Below are 19,469 nucleotides of genomic sequence, written 5' to 3'. Positions count from 1 at the left end.
AAAAGCAGGTATATGTTATTAGTCACTGTATGGAAAATCTGCAGCTACCCTTTTTGAAGAGAAGTTACAAGCATAAAAAATGTGAACTGGATTTCTGCTTATACTATAAGCAGGAAATATATTTATTTTTGTTACAGGAAAGTAAAAATATGTATTACTTTATTTATGCTGTGGTCATGGTTACAATGTAATGTTAACACAAATATTTAATCTGAAAAATAAATGCAAAAGTTCAGTTCAGCCACACTTTTAGTGCTTTCACAAGTTTGTTCAAAAATATCCGGCACACTTTGTTTGGAAGGGAACTTTTGTAATTGTTCCCACCACACAGATGTACTTTGCAAGATAGTTTATTTATTTATTTGTTTATTTATTTTACCACAGTTACAGCTACAGTCTTTCAAGAAGATAAAAACATTCACCTCAGTGATTTACAGGTCTGAGTGCAAGCTCAAATGGGAGTTGCAGGAGTATTTAGAGGTATGAAATTAAATGCTTGAATAAGCTCCTTGTGGATGAATGATGCATGCCTGTTGACTTTACTGCAGGGTGTATTTCTCTAAGGAGGTGAATATGTGTACTTTTCTGAAGTAAATGCTTGACAGAGAACCATTGGCCAGAGGATTTGGTGGGGCATTGATTTGATAATTTGAAATTAAAGATACTTAAGAATACTTTTTATAAGTAATGCTAAAGAATTGTGAAAATGTACAAAAGTTGAAGGAGTATTAAAACGTTTGCAATACTTTGTAAAAACAACTGTAGTTTCCCTCCCATGTGGTACAATTACGCTCACAATCCATGTCATGGTTATCTTTAGACCTCTGCAGGCTGCAGGATCTTCAGATTCACATTCAAGTACTCTGTGGAAAGTGATAAAAACTGGTTCCCTTTTACAGCTGAAGTGTTTTGGGCTGAATGTTCTGAACACTTTGACTCATTGTTGAAGACTGCAGGGTGCTTGTGTGTTGTTGTTGTTGTATTACTCATATTAAGGGGGGATGATTCGAGCCAGATTGTGGTTGTCTACCTGTGATGGGTTTAATAATACCTCCAAAGAGTATTACACATGTGGCTGGAACACAATCTTATGTTTCTCCTTAAGATTGTGTATAATCTCAAGGAACAATAAAAGTTTTTGACTTTTGAAATATAAAATAAAACAGCAATTTCATGGATGGTATCAGGAACACTTTAAAATGAGGGTGTGGAGGGTGGAATATTTAAATGAATTGAGAGACGTGCCATTTTTATATGTGGCTAATCTTTGAATATATATTTTTAAAGAGGTCAAATAATACTTGTTTCTCATTTTTAGCTGATAACACTGTCCCTTTTTTGTCACCCATTAGGAAGGAACAGGCCAAAGGACCCTGCTCTTTTCAGATATAACAAAAATATGGGAAACTTGCATGTTTTTATAAGTTTAAAGGAAGGCGTGGTAACTAGCAAAGGTTACAGAACCAGTTTTATTTTTGACCTGAAAAATAAATCAACCAAAAAAATTGCATGTAAATGAACAAGTGACTGACAACTGCCCTCAAAATGCCTTGAGCAAGACGATAAGCGTTAGACTGCTGTACTCACTTAATTTTCTGACATATGTTCAAATGTATGAAATCTCTATCCCTCTTTACTGACTCCCCTCAGCAGTCATAATTAATGTTGGACTTTGAATTATTTTATGGCAAAATAAAGGTTTGAAAATGCCAAGCATGCCTCGGGGATGATATTGTATGAGAAAATATGAGTCTTCATACCTGTGTGGGCCTGAAGGCAGGACAAGTGATCCTCATCTGAGTGCACAAAGAGCAGCTGGTGCTCAGAATGTTTACAGTACAAGTGGTGACCTTTTCCAGGCATTCCTTGAGTCACAGTCGTTGAATTAAGCCCCAATGGGGATGACGAAGATACTTTAGGTTAGCTAAGGTTAAACATTACATAAAAGTTTTGGTTGGAACATTATATATTAATATATAATAATACAGACAACCTTTTACTTGAAGACGATTTTTCTTTCAACATTAGAAGACACTGTCAACTAGAGAGTGTTGTCTAAAAAGAAATGACTGAGCAGTTCATTTTAAACAGTTTGAAAAGAGTATCCAAAACTGCCTGTGCTTCCACAATTGTAAGGTAAATGGACTCACAAACTAGGTTTTTTTTTTTTTTTTCAAGCTTCAAAAGCCATTTTCTATTTGAACTTCAAACATTATACTGCTTGATACTGCAAATGTCTTAGTGCGATATACGAGTGTAGACATTGCCAAATGTTGTTGACTGTTTTCACCTATTGCTCTTCGTGTATGGCATTTAGTGCTACACTCTGCCAGCTTTCCTTTCAAAATTATCATAAACATTTACTGACAAAGTGGGGAGCTGCTCAGCATGATGGAGGTGGTGGTAAACACTCCCACCCAAACCAAGGTGGGGGAGGTGAAGGGATTTGATCTGTGTGGCAACAATGGATTAAGTCAGTTGTGGCAATAAATCTTCATTAAAGTCATTTTCCCGAAGATGTTTCTGAGAGCTGGAGTAGAGCTGCATAAAAGGGAGGGGGAGGAGAGGGAGAGGGAGGAGAGTTGTAAGGAGGACAGCTGTGTCTCCCCTCATGGATCATCTGGAAGAGCAGCTGGTGTCTCACTACCTTTGCCTCTTCCTCCTCTTATTCTTGCCTGCCCCCCTCTCTTCCCTCCTGTATTGCCAGTCCAAATTACCCAACATCTTCATTAATGTTTCATTACAGCTGAGTCAGCCACTGTAAACCACTGCCAAATTAAGCTGTTGTTTTGTAAGCAGATTTCATGGGTTCGACTTGCACTCTGAGTCACAACTTTGAATACATTGCAAAGATTAATTTCCAACATGACAAAAAGACAACACGCTTCTCATTTAACCTCAGTATTTTTATTTTTTTTTACTTCTGTTTCAGAGTTTGTATTGGGCTTAGCTTCTTATGAACACAGTGTCAATGTCAAGGCTGTTTGTATTACTTTTTAAAAATACCAGTCATTATTTGTTTTGTAAATTAGTTATTTCTTTTTGTTTGCACTTGTTTGAAATGAGCAGCGAGTATTTCCCACTGCACTTGAACGCACCTCAAGCAGCGTCGTGACGTCGTCAGATGCCTGCAGGTGGAGGCTAAATGCTGCGCTGGGCTAGCAGGAGGTAAGACGTGCTACGCTGTCGGTCCAGATTAAGTAGTTGAGCATTTTTCTTAGTTAATTCACATTTCATAAGTTTTATATTTGTACTTGTGTTTGAAGGGACATGTATTTTGTTTAGCCATGGAATATTATATGGTCTATATGAGTCCAATTTAGATTTTATTCAGGAAGCTAATGCTAGTTCACTGAAATTCAGCAGTTGTGCCGGGGTTTCACCATGTTTTCTTTAAATTTTATATGCTGTTTTTTCAAAGAGAGTTGTCTTGGACCAGTTTGTTTGTGTTGTTTATCCCAAACACGTATCAGTTGTATATAATGTTGTGAATGTTGTCAATTGACTTGGTTTGTTTTGTTTTTACTGTTCCATTATAACAAAGGTGACTGAATGTCATTGTTAAATGTGAATATGTTGCATTTTTGCATATGACCAAACACATTAAAACAATGCTGCTCTGGGCCAGCAGGAGCTCACTGCTGTTTCTTTTTGATATCTGTCAGACAAAATAAAATAAGTTCAACCCACATCTTGCCACTGTTCTCCTTAATACAGCAGTAGAAAGACAGAAGGCATTGTTAAAGTTTGGACCAGTCACGTCGTTTTATTTTTCATCTTCCTGAAAGTTTAGCAAGTGCATTTCACGCTTGGACTTCTGACCCCCCCAAAATTCTACCTCTCCTTAGTTTCCCAACACAATTAGAAGATGTCCACACTTATTCCCCCACAAGGAGCTTTAATCCTGTTTGGGAAAATAGTGAGACAATCATTGAAGTAATGAAAAGAAACAGTGTTTTTAATCTTTCCCAGAAACCTAATCCTTTCCTTACCCTGTGCTTCCTGCCTCAGTTTTCCTTAAGATGATGCCAAATGTTCCCTGAAATGCTCAAAAATACAATCTTAAAACATAATATGCTAATTAGAAGGTGTGCTCAAACTATTCCCAAGCAATGAACCCAGGTTAAACTGATCAACATAGCATACAATTGTCATAGCTGGCAGTGCTAGAAATTGTATTTATAAAGCAGCTTTTGTTTATTCTGCCAGAACATTTAATTTTATTTTTTGACAGCTCAAAAGAATAATGACTGTACTCCTTCTAACCTCAATATCATTTAAAGAGAAGATGTTGGAGAGATAAAAAAAAAATAATAAAGTTGAAATATTGCAGATAATTGGTTGAAGTAGCAGTAATGTTTTTTTTTCCTGACACAAATTGTACTGAATATGTAATCTATGTAAATCAAATCAAAGGCCTCATTAATGTTATTATTTAAGAAGATTTAGTTTGATACAAAGATACTGCTTTTATCTTTTCTGTTCTCATTTTCTCAGAAGCTGTTCACATGAAGTCTTGGATTAGAGCAAAATTGTTACATAATCTTTTTACTTGGAGGAAATAAAGTGGTACTTTTCCCAGTACTAGATGGAAAGCCTAGTATTTTGTGTGTCAGAAAGTAACATTTTAATTTCTCCTGTCACATAATTTTCTTAAATTCAGTTTTTGTGCATCCCCTTTTAATTATTTATGAGAAGAAATAATTCAAATTAAAGCTGACGTATTGATTTATGACTTTACATTCACAGATGCTGCTCTCCTTGTACTGAAACAGAAATCCCAACCTTCAGTGAACTTCGCCCGCGGCTTCAGAAGACTGGCTGGGTATGCATGGTCATATTTTCTCTGTTTGCTCTGCATCTCACAACCCTCTCAAGCCATTCTAAACATTCACACACAGCCATGTATTCCCTCCTGAACCTTCCACCCTGGCACACTGCAGAAATCATGTTTTACTCATGCTATAAAATATGCACACACCCTCAGATATTTATGGTTCATCGTCTCTGAACTAATCTAGATGGTTTAAACATCTATCCAGCTATCCATTGACTCTCCACCATGGCTTATGAAACTGGTGTCTTGTTTTTTTTTTTATTTGAAAGAGAGATAAACTTGGCATACGTCTCCCTTCTTTGACCTGAAAAACGCATATTATTGTTTATCTTTTGACATTTCTAAATTTAAGCAAAAGTTTTTCTTTTTAAAGAAATACTTTGGGGCTTATTTGACCTTTGTGCTGTTTTATTAGTTAGTTGAAAATTACACTGAATTCAGGCAACAAAATCTGGATGACATTTGAGTTCTTCAATACATGAACATATTTACAAATTATGGTTGTTCTTGGAGAATGGAGATGATGTAATAGTGGATTGTTGTTTTGCAATTGTAATTGGAATATTGAGTTGCAGCTGTTATATCACCGCGTTCACAGCAGAATACTGTGGAAAAGCTGGAAAGACTTTTCCTGCATCTTTCTCTCTCAGCCAAGGCTAATGGTAAACTATCTCTCAATATATTCCTCGTTTTTTGTTTTCATCTATTCAGCTGTGCCAGGACTAACAATCTGGTAGGAATGTTGACAACCTGACGACTTGCATTCTGCATAATACTCCACCTCAAGACAAGTGACGATAGAACTCAAATATTTAGCTTAATAAGTATGAGGTCATGAAACAGGATGGTTTTAATAAATCATTACCTTCATAACACATAGACCACTTCTATAACTTTTACACATGGGGTGTTGCCACTCTACCAGCTGCTGAGAAATCTCTTAAACAGTGACTGTGTGATGAAAGTGATATATTTTATATTAAATATGTGGGAGCCCTTTAAAATTGAAGCTTTGTACTCTGGTTTTATGGTTTTATTGTAAAGTGTTTTATTTCTTTATTTAGTCAGTGTGTTTCTTATTTGTTTTAATGTTACTTAAACACAAAAGCTGACTTCACACTTAATAAAGGATGGTTAGGTCTTAAAAACAGTCGTTTTTGTCACAAGGAAAGACAGTAATTATTCTTGAAGAAGAAAGTGTTGCTGCCTATGATGCTGTAAATGAAAATAGGATTTTTCATGAGAGAGCGGTGTGAATGTAAATCACAGATAACTGAAGGAACATTGTGATATCTGCAGGCTTACAAAATTCTCATTATATAGTTTCTCCAGGCAGTGTTATGTCTCTTACTCTGTTTAACATATGATTTTGAAAAAGTATTATGTATTTTCCAGGTACATAGAGCCATTATAACCACTGATATCTGCAGTTGTTATAAGACTGATTACATTACTGTCTTGATCACATTGGTATGTAATCCAGACATTTAGAGAATGATTCAGTGTTTCTCCATTATTCTGTTTATTACTATTGTTAGGAGTGTTGGACTGAGAAGTAGCTTGTATTATAAACTCGTCAGACTCGCAGTTCTATCAGGTGTTTGCTAGTTGCTGCTACCGCTAGTCTAGTGGAGCCGTGTAAGGAAGCAAAGAGAATGAACAGTGCTCTGTGAGGCCGAAACTTAGATGAAGACTGAAGCTCTAGGGAGGAGCTTTGTGGAAATAGGCAGCGCTTTGTGAAATCAAGTTTAATGGCCCCCAATAGCTGCGATGAGAGATTTAAGAATTTATCCAACATGCATGAAAGAATAAAAGCAACACTTCATGAATGTTTTTGATGAGGGGATAACAGTATAACAAGCTATAAAGACCTACAAGGATAATTTTACATTATATGTCACCTTTACAATTTTTTATTCGCAATTTACGTTGCTAAATGTGTAACATTCAGACAATTTACTGAAGTACAAACTGAAAATTAGAATAGAGATTAAAGGAGATTTAAGTGAATTCAAACATGTCCTGGTTGATTGTGTCAAACGTTTAGTCAGAGAATTTCTCAATCTTCTAATCAACTGGTATTTCCATGCACAGCAATCTTTATTGTCTATGGTTTGAAATAGTAAAAGTGTTGAATGAGCAGGAGTTGAGGATGAAAATGCATTACTGATGTTAAAGTTAATAGGAAAATCTAAAGACGAGGTGAGTAAAAAAGCTTCAGTTGCTGAGGTAAAGATCAACTACCTCTCATTTGTCAAATACTGATGTAAATTTGGATGGAAAAAAATATGAAAAGACAATTCTCATGACTTATTTTTCTTCCAACTCTGTCTACTTTACTTTTTCTACATTTTTCATAGAAATGAAGTGTCACAAACTGTCCCACATTTTGTGATGTTAACTGATTTAAGAAACACAGTACATACATTTGAAATGTGGTGTTTTGCCTATTTTTTTGTATGTACTTTTTGTATTTCTAAGGCTTTTAAAGGCCAAAAGGTTTGATAGGACAGACTTGTGTGGTCTTTCTGGGCTCACTTGACTCAAACGATTTTTGCTACAGAATGCATGTAACAAACATAGATGGACACAAATATACATTGGCATGTAATCTAGAAATTTAGAGATTGATCTATGTGTTTTCCAGTTCTCTAATTAAAATAAGGATTAAAATGAAAGGCTTGATATCGACTGATAAATTTCTGACAGAATCCAAATGAGATTAACATAAAAACCCAGTTGCAGATGGGGGCACATTTGGCAAAAGAAGCAAAAACACCAAAATCTCTGAGGCTTGTGCTGTCTTTCTGCTGATCTGAAAATACTACCCCTATTACCCAGCATCCCTCACAGTGACTGCTCCTGTCTCAGCAACTTCCAGCCATCATTTACTGTGCCATAAGGGAACATTTACTGTAAAAGTCACAATTTGATGAATAAGAAAGAGGAGAGGCTGTGCCTAGACAGGGAAAGGGAGGGATACAGTCATCACTAGATGCTTGCTGTAGTCAAATCCACAATTTTTGAAATCTGCTTTAATTTCTATGCTCTACAAATGAAGCCTGGTTGAACCACACTTGAAATAAACAAACCTCCAGGAAAGATTCAAGCATTGAACATAGGGTACTGTATGCATAAATGCTTTCAAGCCACACCACATACGGTAATTAGGAAGGAGAGAGCACACAGAGAGATGTATTTTAACTAAAAGCCAAAGTCGAGCAGTGAGTGAGGGAGAACGAGATCAGAGATGAGCCAGCGCAGAGACTGGCGGACTTGTGTGGGCGGACGAGGAACTAGAAGGTTTCTCTTGATGTTTTTGTTTGAGGGCGCTTTTCGTGATCTTGGTGCCTCCAAGGAGTTTCTCACAACAAACCCCGTTTTGCTCTGAAACCACTCCAACACTGGGTCATCGCCCTGTTAGTGAAGAAACACAAAACATGGCTTCTGGACTGAAGTGCAATTGTTAGTGTAGTTCTGAGAGAGTCAGAGCAGCACAGAATCCCTTGGAGGAAAGACAGTAAAAACAATATCCTGAAGTACATTTTTTGCTGTTCCTCTCAGCGCCTCAATATACTTCTGCATGACTGTTAAACAAAATTCATTAGAAATATGAATATATTCTCATAAGTGTTGTAAAATTAACTCAGATTCTGAAGATATAACTAACAATAGATAAATGTTGTGTAATGTTAAACTGATGACTGTATTCAAGAGTCCTTATTGTATTGGCTACCTTTTGATTGTGTAAATGTACTAGAATTTTCTAATTGTGTTGCATTTACAATAATGTCTATAAATGTACATTTTCCCTGCCAAATAAATACATTTCATATTTAATATAGGACTAACCAAATTGTCTTTTGGGAGAGAGCCTTTAATGTAATTAACTATACCTCTTATTTACACAAAACGACTAACGTCAGATGAACAAAATGCTCATTGCTGTGCAGAAAATGTAATGATTTAAGTGTCGAGTTTTTTCTTGATGGTTGAATGGAGTGGAACATGGATTGATGAATGGTCCTATTCTTTAGGAGAAGAAGGAACTGAATAAAAAAGTGAAATACTCAATTAACACTGTTCATTTATTTAAATTTATGTATTTTCTTACCGGGACTCTCATATTAAAGTAGTTCTCTAAGATACAGAATATGAGAAAATTACTATATGTTTTGACAATAATTTGTAGTTTTTTTAAATAGATTTTTTTGTGAAAAAATAGAGCTGGTGGCATTTTGTATGAGTTTTATCGTCCTGTTCCTGCTTCATTCTGGCAACGTGAGCTTCTCTTCCTTTGCATTATCCATCTTCCTCTCCTCTGTCTCACCAGACAAAGTCATTCATTGTTCTGGCATCCGAGCAATTTTCATTATCACCTTTCTCTAACATCGGTCTTACCTGGCTCAAGACCGATGTTTGGGTCATGACGAGGAGACAAGAGACATTTTTGCCGTTTTATTCAGAAGCATCCACTTACTTATGAATAAATAGATGTTTTCACATAGGGCCAGGTATATTTGAACAACTTTAGTAACTAAATAAAATCTTCACAATTTAGTTTCTCAAGTTATCTTTGGATAATATCAAAAGTTTTTTGGAACCGACTGACTTAGTTTTAACACCTATGCAAAAAGAAAATAAATCTTTAAGAGGGTAAATGGTTAATCACAGCGATGCATGCAACAAATCACAATCTTTTTTGTCTGTCGTTTGCAGGTGCAGAGGAGATCCAGGGGAGAGGGAAATTATTTCCATTTCAAAAAAGGGAAAGTAAAAAAAAAGCTGTGAGGGTGTGTGTGATCATGTGTGTGCAGATCCAGGTGCGGTCTAAATCAGTTCCTGTGAATACACAGTCTGTGTTTCCTGAAATTGCTTTGTGATCCTACAGGTCACCAGACTAAAGAGGATAGGAGGGGGAGAAAGACAAAGAGTAGAAGAGTTATTTGTCTGCATGTGTGTGCGAAAGAAAATGAGACATTTCAAAAGACAAAGATGAACAGCAGGAGGGAGAAAATCAGAAGCTGAAAAGACACAAAATAAAAATAGTTTAAATATTCATGTTTTTCTTGATGATTTATTTATGAGTGTCTGATATTTCCCGTTATTTATAAACTGCCTGAGCATCACCATTGTTGACAGAAACGTTGTTCTGCATTCATGAAGGGGAAGCCTAATGTAAAATGCAACGTAAAACATCCAGCATGTCTGAGGATGATGCCACAGTAAAGGTTAGCAATGAATGCTTCAAGATTTAATGTGTCTGTAATGGGTTTTCAACCAGCTGCTGCCTCACTCCTTATGCATTCTCACCCACATTTTGACCTCCATCTTCGGCTGATGACTGGCATTGGCCCCATAAATCCCCCGGCATGCTGTTTTGGCATGGTGTCCACAACCCACTCACAGGATCTGATAGGCATCAGGGAAGTAATCCAAAGCAGGAGCTGCGCTCTTTTCCTCCCGACCAGAATAAGTATCCCTGAAAGTTATAGGAGCAGAAAGAAGCATCTGAGAAAATCTGCTGTCTGACCCTCCTCCTGTAAGCCTGGAACATGTTTTATTTATCAAAGCAATAGAAGATATCATCTATAGTTTATCACTGTCCTTGTCTACTTGCTTGAGCGAGACACATATGCTCCACTCAGCCTGATGTTGTGAAACAATGAAGAGGAAGTAAGTATTCTTTCTTAATGTCACCTCTAATACTTCTTGGTACCTCTGCCCAGCGGAGCGGAGCTGATTTGCATTCTCATTTACGGAAGAAGAGAAGGGAGGGGTGGAAATTAAAGGAAGTGTTAGGGAGTGTATATGCATGCAGGAGCAGATTCACTTATGTGATGTCTCTGAATGCTTAATTGGAAGAATGACCTCTGTGAACGCATAAAACAGATCTGCTGTCTTCAACGTGTCAGTCTATAGAGGTGATAGATTCCATCCTCTTAAAACTCTCTTATTTCGGTATCTTTGCTTAATCTCGCTCCACCTGCTCCCTCTGCTCTATTATACAATAATACCTCCTTTAGCTTATCTCCTTTTGCATACTTCATATGGTCTTCTTTCACCTTGTGTTTTGAGGGTCAAATTAAGATAATTACCAAACGTGCAGCTCTGTCTTCCAGGCTCTGTCTCCTTTAAAGGCCTTTCACTGGCTTTGTCTGCAAAAAACTTGGCTGCCATTTTTAGAAAGTGTGTTTATTTTGTTTGTTTGCTTATTTTGCTGAAGATATAAAATTTAGAGACACTCTTCACATCTTTCAGCAAACAATGGATGAATCAGGTGATTCACAATTAAAGGGCAACAAACTTGCAAAACCAGAAAGGCATTCATTGAGTTTTACATAAACTTAATGAGTCATTTTACATGAAAATGACAACTAGAAGCATAAATATGGGACTAAGTACAGTGACTGTGATATCTCCCGAGGAGCTATACTCGCTTTGCAACACCTAGAGCTTGTCTAAAGGACACCACAACAAGTTGTAAATTATACAATAAAAATACATCACACACTAATACATTTGTCTCAACCAAAAGTCAAAAGGATCAATGTTACATGCAAGAATACTCTGGATACATTTTTTTCAGGGCATTTTAAAAAAAATTAGAAGCAAAAGCAACACTCATTGGATTTTGAAGAATTTATGATTCATCGACATGAATGCAGCATCTCTTTACACATTTAGAAAAAAGGTTGTGGGTCATCTTTCCAGCTAAAGAAATGCTGATGAAGAGAAAGAAGAAGCTTTCCCCAATATGAAGTTATGTTATAAAGTTGACTGGCTGGTAAATTAGCTGCATCTCCTGCCAGTTGCACTGGGGATGTGGGTCTCAAACATGGAACAATTTCCTTTTCAGATATTTGTCATTTGTGCTCCAAACAAATTTTTGTAGCATACACCTTGTAAAAAGATATTAATTTACATTTGCTAAATTTGGTGTTTGATTTCCATCTTCTAATTTTGCAATACAGGATATAAAACTGTTTCAAACCATGACTGTCATTCACAAGAACCTTGGCTTGTGTTTTAGACCCTGGAAGGCTGAAAAGTTATCAGTCTTTTTTTTTTTTTCATAACCAGCATATGAAAAATTCAAGGAAACACCCTTTGGAAAAGTTCTGGTAACGCTGTAATTCTGCTGTATGTTTGAAAACATTTTTATTTTAGGGCTTGTTTACTTGCGTGTTGCTGTCATTATTTGTTCTGCAAAGCAGTGCCAGTGAAAAAAATAAAATTGTATTTCAAGTGTGTAAAATCGATCTTGAATTGATTAAATTGCCCTAAATTACATGCGGCAAAATGAATCCTAAATAGGCACGAGGTAATGCCATATGCTGGTGTATTTTTTTTAGGAAGGCTAAACAGCATTAAAAGATGACTTGCCTATATCTCAATATGCTCTAAGCAAGAGCTTTAATAGAATTCCATCTTGCTAAATTTGAATTATTTTCATTAAATTTAAAAAGCCTTGATGCTTATGAGGTTAATGCTGTACAAACTGCACTTAATAAGCTTCAATTTCTGTGCTTAATTGTTTCCTAAAAACAAAACATGGCAAATATTTTACAAGTGACAAGGTTACATGTACAAGTTAGGGTTAATACTATCGAGAATCCTTTTGATATATTTGCTTTATTTATTGTTATTTCAGCTCATTAAAGAGCAAGCACTCTAATGTGGTAATTATCTCAACTGGAACTCCACACTATGCTCTTTATAACTTGCAGCACTAATTGCAAAATTTACATATCGTCAGCTCTTTTTTTAAGCTGGTTTATGTTCACCTTTTGAAGGCTGTGACTTTGGCATGGGGGAGAAAATGCAGCTTGGAGGATGTATTGAAAAGTATTTTTTTTTTTTCCATTTCGCTAAAACCCGTGTGAGTTCAGGCGGATTCAGTTTCAGGAGAATCATTAAAATGTTGTCTTACATCGACTTCCTACATTCAGACTACATTAAACATGGTTAAGAAAAATATATAAAAGTTTATTTTAGGCTAATTTTTTCTATTTTCTGTCTGTGGACTTACTTATGTATCGGGAACATCATCCCAATCATTGAGTGCTTGGCTTTGAATTTAATTTCAACTGGTAAAACGCATTTACCAATTGTAATTAAATGTCCTGTTTCAGTTTTAAAATACTCTATTGATCACAAAGAAAATTAAATGTTCATCAGGATTCTTCAAACAGCCATTGAAGAGACGGTAAAGACCTGAAGCGGTCTGTCACATTTTCTAGTTTGAATTTTTTTGTTGTAAAATGCAATGTGCTTCACCAGAGTTTTTATTTTTATTTTAGTTTAGTTTTCCCCTATTTTAACAAATTTTTCAAACAAACTTGTTTACAGGTTGATTGACACACAGAGTTTGAAAAGGTTTTGAAATGACCATCTTAAAGTTTACTTCCGACATTCAGAAAACAAGCTTTATAAACGCAACTTCAGACTTTTTAGACTTCCACTTTTGCAGATTTATAAAGAACAGTGTATGACTGTTACTGAAATTTCCCAGACTCTCAACCTTTTTGTCTTCAAACAAAACTGAGCCTACGAGTTTTGAGTGTACTCCATCAATTCAGATTCACCTCCTTAAGATTATACTCCAGTATTTACCCTCGTATAAAATATGCATTTTGAAATATATATATAGATAAAGATATATTCAGTGTCAGTTGTAAGGCACCTTGCATGAAAGCATCTATTACGACACATCTCAGAGGTTCTGAGATGAATTCTCTGGGTTTTTCTCCTCCCTCAATTTCCTCTTCTGCTATATTTCCTGTCACAATTTCCTTCCTTCTCACCTTTTCTTGCATTGCCATCTATCTCCTCCTACCTCCTTCTTCCCTCTCTTTATGTCACCTTTAAAGGAAGTGTGTAACACTGATGAGAGTGGGTCGAAAAGTTAACTTCAAAGGAAGCCAATTTACTCCAAACATGAAAGAGTAGCACTTTTATTTTCCTCTGAGTGATGCTGCTGTTGCATTGTACTATAGACCGCAAGGCTGTCAAAAATGTCCTTTGAAACCAGTAAAAAGACATTTCACAGTGGCGGACATCTAAAAAGAAAAAAAATTCAATCAAAAAATATATAGCCGGTTTTAGGATAGAAATTTAACAAAAAAAGCACGGCCTGATAATTGACGTCTATCATTTGACTCAAAGTCTCAACCAAAGATAATTCCCCACCACAGTATCACTAAAGATGTCATGTACATTTATAGTTTATTTACACATTTTTATATCAGGGCATATAAAAATCTTTCTTTCTTGCTTAGTAAATTCAGATCCTATTTTATTTATTCACTTGCAACACAAATGCATCAGAATATATTTAAAATCTGCCAAAAATATCACAGTAAATTAGCAGTTTTGTTAGTCAATGATGTATTCTGTTGTTTCCGGCAAACAGATTAAAGTTTCTGGACAGTGGGAAGAATCCAGAGAACCTAAAGATCAAAATCTAGCATGCAATAGAGGCAAACGCACAGAAACATGTGGAAAGAACCCGTCTTTGATGACGATCATTGGCTCCACAGTGTTGACCTTCACCAAATTACAGCTGTAAGAAATCTCAATTACCTGACACTAGAAATGAAGAAGTAATTAAGAAAGTTTGATGAACTGGATTACATTCTTTCAGTCTTTCAACTTAGAAGCATAAAACAGGTGTTCCCATATCAAACCAAAATACAAACTTTAGAATTGCAATGACTCAGATTTAATAGTCTTCAATTTCTACGTTTTTTAGTGTAAAGGAAGCCAGTCTGAATTTAATTGCAAAGCACTCTCCAAAAGTTCTGGCGTCTCTGAAAAAGTTTTTTAGAAAATCTTAAGAAATAACTTGCTGTGCCAAGATGAACACAGGTCCTCAACCAGCCTTCTTTCTCACAGTTCCAGTTGTTTTCACTATTTTCTGACTGTTTAGATGAGTAGCTTCTCCAAACCACTTTTTTAAAATGTGAATTTCAGTGGCCAATCCAAAAAAAAAAAAAAATACAACCAATTTTTTTTTTTTTTAAATCAGCTGGATTGTTTGTTTTACAAAATGTCAGACGTGTACAACAATGAGTAGATCTGCACACCAAATCAAAATGCAGGTGTGTCAAATAAAATGTATGAAGACAAAGCCATTCTTTTTAAATATCAATGATTCCTCAAAACTGCTGTCCATGATTTCCAGATGAGGAAAGATGCCTGTATTTGTAAGTCATATTCCACAGCTTCTTTCCATTTTTACTGCTTTGGGCAATCAGTCTGACAAAGTCATAAAATATGAGATACCACTAGCAAATAGCATGTCTGTGGTTATTCAGTTTGGCTGGTTTTATTTGACAAATGAGGTGAATTTGAAAACCATTTTCATTTGTTCATAAACATTTACAGGGAGTAACTGTGAAGTGTTTCCTCTTCATTCTGATGCAATTAAAAGTTGGTACAGTCTATTACTGGATGACTGTTGTGATAAATTTTGAATTTTAATCAACAAAGTCCATCTCCAAATGTGACATGTGGAGGAAGAAATCATTCATCCGTCTGTTATTCTGTATGTTGCAGTCAGGAGTGCATGAGAAACATTCCAAAACCGAGTATCCACAGACAGTTGGTGTAATTAAAGTTTTGAAGAATGAATCATTAAACAACCTCAGATATTCTGTGAAATAAAATAATCATACAAAATGTAAAATGTGAATATTTTCTTCTTCTGTTTGATCACTTCTGCATCTGTTGTGTTTGTGGGTGAAAATGCAAAACTTTGAAACTTGATGAGTACAAGTATTTCCTATCTGCTGCACTTGATGACCATTTATGTATCTGCATCCATTTAATGCATTTAGTGCAGAGCCATCCTGTCTACATGTCCATATCTAAAACGAGAAAAAAACGTTCCACTAAGGTTCATGAGGTATATCTTTAAAAGCCGTATAAAGCAATTTGGGAAATAAAGACACCAGCCACATTTAACCTTGTTTTCCTCGTATTTTTCTTAAAACACATTAAGTATCTATCTTAGACACAGTCATTTAATACTAAATTATGTAATAAACAGTAGCTTGTTTTAGCTGACTGCAAGGCAAAGTCAGACAAGGTATAACCTTGCTGCTGCCCTCCATTTTTTGCGTGTGTTTATTGGTGTGCATGAATTTGTGTGTGTGCTCTGGCTCTGACTGAGAGCAGGCGTTGGCGATGAGCATGTTCCAGTTTTAATGCCTTCATCATTTCCAAGGTCAGAAGAGGAGGGCTTTTGGGCCACCTGCCAGAGACAGCCATGACATGGGGTAGGACAGAGACATGAAAATATTTGATGTGTTTTACAATAACTTTGCTACAGGCTCTTCAGCACTAAAACTACAAAACCAAAAGATAGGTCCTCTTGGGCACATTATTTAAAATTTCATTTCCAGTCCTTTCTGTCCTAAATAAAAAATATACAGTATTTTTTTTCTCATTTTGACAGATGATTGATGGGAGGCTTAGAGCAGAGCTTTATGGCCATGGGAAAGCAAATTCAACTGTTCAGAATGTGCATGAATAGGTCAGCCAAGCTTGAAGTACTTTGTACATAACAACTGGGTCGACATAGTGACATATATTTTATAAGATGACTGTATGACCTTATAGCAATAAATTACCTGATTGTTTTTTGATAAATATTAAATAAGGCTGAAAAGAAACTCGAAGCTTCATGAAAGGTTACAGCAGAAAAATAATCAAGACACTTTCTCAACTCAATAAAGCATAATGTTCAACTAAGAAAGCATTTTATTGATTATACAGATTTCTAATTATATACACATTTTTATGTCCCCAAGTCTCCATCATAACAGATGCATCTCTAGGCAGATCACATTACTGGCCGATTTCACAACTGAAAACTCTTTTTACAAATAAAAAGTGGACACCTGTAGCATGAGCTTAAACAACTACCCACTGCAAAATGCACATAAAGTCAATGTGCATTTGACTTTATGTGCAACGCACATTCTTGCTTCCACCCAGAACAGCATCAGTACCTCTGCTGCTTCCATCATGGGAACTGTCAAGTTCCTGGCCACCATCATATGAAGGAATTGTCAAAAAGCCACAGGAGAGTCGTCTTTCCCGCTTCAGTCCCTGTTGGATCAGAAATACAGAGCAATCATCAAGTTGATCCTGACCTTCATAACTGTCTGGTCCCAGAATATCTAACCCATCACATGATATACAAATTCATAAAAAAAAAAAACATGCATTTTTGTGTGCGCAATACACATGTAACATAGTAAAGTTAAATTATTTTTAATATGCAACACATTTTATTAGTGCTATCTGTCTGATTTTTTAAAAATTGTTTTTGGGATAACATATCACTACAGTAATTCCATTTATTTATTTTGGACACCAGAGTAATACACAAGTAAACAAACAAAAATATAGTAATCAACAGGGACATAATAAACTTAAAGAAAAAAATGGTGTGATAATTTTTTTTTTACATAAACAGAGAAAAGAAAATCTAAAGAAAGATGCATAAAAAAGTGTTGGTTTGTCTCAGTTTTTTTTTTTACTCTTGAAGCTGAATGTCATTTGCAATATAATATGCTTATTTGTATTAATGTAACAATAATAATATTTATTTGTTTTTTAGGAATACTTGAATAGATTAGAGAACATGTATCACTAATATTCAAAACAATTTGCACATACTATTTCTTGATTAAGCAATGTTTTAGTAATGGTTATTGTTTAGAGTAATTTAATTGTTCTGTGTGCGCTGCATTAAAACGACACATTTAATGCAGTTGTTTTTTGCCATCAAAAATATTATATTTTGTCATTTTTATTTCTCTACCTCTTTGAGAAAGCAGTGAAACTCAATCCAGTCTTCTTTCATTTTTTTTTTCAATTCAGCCTTCTCGCGTGTTTAGATAAAATTAAGCGCTACAATCATAAAGTTGAATAAAACACCTATTCTGGACTTTCTTTTTGTAGCCAAAATCACTGATGTTGCTGATCACATTTTCCTCTTGTTTGTGTGTAATGGGTTACAGTTGTTGACTTTAGGTCAGACAAATAATAGTTGTCTGTCTTCTGCACTTGACAGTATTGAATCTGCAGAGGCCAATTGTATTGTCGGTCCACTACTATCAGCATGCCCAGCCCTCTGTCTGTGTGCCTGAGCTCTCCTTTCCCTCAGGTAGAGGAAGAATGATGAGCTGTTAACCTTTAGTCTGATGGAAATGAAAGGGCTGATATATATCACTCGGCTCTACCATTCTACAGCATCACATACTCACTCACGTCAGCGTGGATAAATGGATGTAGGGCACAGAGACAGATGGAAAGTCCCTGAACTTCACACTGATTGTTTGGAAGTAAAAACAATTGATGTGTTGTTGAAATTAATGAAAAATTCTTGTTGCTCAGGAAGCAAAAATGAGATGAAATAATAAACTCTTGCTGTTTTGTTGATCACAAAATCAGTGCGGTTTCCATTATAATGTTGTCATTTCTGCCTTCAGTCTCGGAGCAAAAGGGAAAATTTAAACATTTGTCAAACAACTGCAAAACATATTGTTTAAGCAAAAAAACAAAAGTGGCATTTTTTTTCCGCTTTTTAATTAAGAGAAGCATTTATGTCATAAATAAAGGAACCACTAATCATCCTAGGTTGACTATTTGTGGATGAGTGAAAAAGCAGCTTATGAATTAGAATATTAATTTTAAAGCACAGTGAAAAATATCATTTTGAAGTTAACAATAGAACTTGAATAGTACCTTCACCCAGCTTTTACCCCAAATATATAAATCCATGCTAAATTTACCTGTTTGACAATAACAAATCAGCAAAATTCATCTTTCTTGAGTTGATAACGTCGTTACTAGCTCTGAACATCTGGCAACTGAAAGTTCTTCCATTTATTTATGTGCAAACAAATAGAGAATCTCTGTGAACATCGACTGGATTTTGAAACACATTTTGAGTTGGATTTAGACTTATAGTTTGACTAGTGTAGCCTTTGATCCAAACTTTTTTATCAGACGTTTTTTTTTTTTGTGTGTGTTTTTTTTTATCACTGTTGTCCTGCTGGAAGGTCACAAATCTTTTGTAACCTCTAAGTAGTTGGTGTCTAGGATTCACCATGTTCAACCTTGGAAGAAGTGCGTTCAGGGTGATGTGTAATAATAGTTTTCTGCCAACATAACATTTTCCATGAGGATCTAAAAAACATGTAGCTAATGCAACTAGTTTTACATGTTTGATGAATCATTCATGATTTGTGGCAGGCTGCAAATGGGACTTCCTCCAGCTTTACTTCAACAGCTTCTTGCTTCCTGCCTCTCTGCTGATAAACCAGACTGTATAGTCTATTTTCTCTTGACCTCCAGAAAACTAATGCTCCCCACTGCTTCATTCTCTAATTGTAACTGTCTTTGTCTGACTTTTCAGTGAAGGTGGACCAAAATGTCTTGGTCTGGTTGCAGCTTCTGTTTTCAAGTAATTCTGAATGTGACCACATGCCACACTAGTTTTTTCTTTCTAGTTTTTTCTTACAATGCACTACATTTTGTTGGTTTAAAGATTCATGGTTAAAACATGCCAATATATGAAACAGCTCAAATTTAATAAATACTTCTTCAAAGCTGT

The 19,469-nt window shown here is 35.6% G+C and overlaps 1 long non-coding RNA gene across 1 annotated transcript; it reads left to right on the top strand.

Moving 5' to 3' along the window:
- Positions 1-3,116: 3,116 nt before the first annotated feature.
- On the top strand, positions 3,117-9,865 carry LOC129360633 (uncharacterized). Its single transcript, XR_008606075.1, has 3 exons — positions 3,117-3,168; positions 4,750-4,825; positions 9,557-9,865. It is a non-coding gene; the product is annotated as an uncharacterized LOC129360633 (long non-coding RNA).
- Positions 9,866-19,469: the final 9,604 nt, after the last annotated feature.

Source organism: Poeciliopsis prolifica, unplaced genomic scaffold, assembly GCF_027474105.1.
Source record: "Poeciliopsis prolifica strain line A6 unplaced genomic scaffold, Auburn_PproV2 SCAFFOLD006, whole genome shotgun sequence".
Classification (NCBI taxonomy): Eukaryota; Metazoa; Chordata; class Actinopteri; order Cyprinodontiformes; family Poeciliidae; genus Poeciliopsis; species Poeciliopsis prolifica.
Note: the sequence above shows the minus strand (reverse complement) of the source record. Positions and strands in the feature narration are given on the sequence as shown.